Consider the following 319-nt stretch of genomic DNA (forward strand, 5'->3'; position numbering starts at 1 on the left):
GGGTCTCGCCCTGATCTGGATCGGGCGAGGGAGCAGGGGAGCGTGGGTCGGGGCGCGTGGGGGGGAAGTGTGGGGCGGCTAGGGTTTGCCGCGGGGGGTGAGGGGATAAGCGACCGGCGCTGGGCCGGGCCAGGGGGGGGGAATGGGCCGGGGGGGGAGGGGCCAAGTGGGGAGGGGGAATGGGCCAGGGGGAATGGGCCAGGGGTTTTCCCTTCCCCCCTTTTTTTTGTCTTTCCTTTTTCTTTTATTATTTCTCTTTTCTGTTTTTAGTTTACTTAAAATGCCAAAGCATTTTACCAAAATTAGTGCACCCCACCAT

Source organism: Triticum dicoccoides, chromosome 4A (genome assembly GCF_002162155.2).
Source record: "Triticum dicoccoides isolate Atlit2015 ecotype Zavitan chromosome 4A, WEW_v2.0, whole genome shotgun sequence".
In the NCBI taxonomy this organism is placed as follows: domain Eukaryota; kingdom Viridiplantae; phylum Streptophyta; class Magnoliopsida; order Poales; family Poaceae; genus Triticum; species Triticum dicoccoides.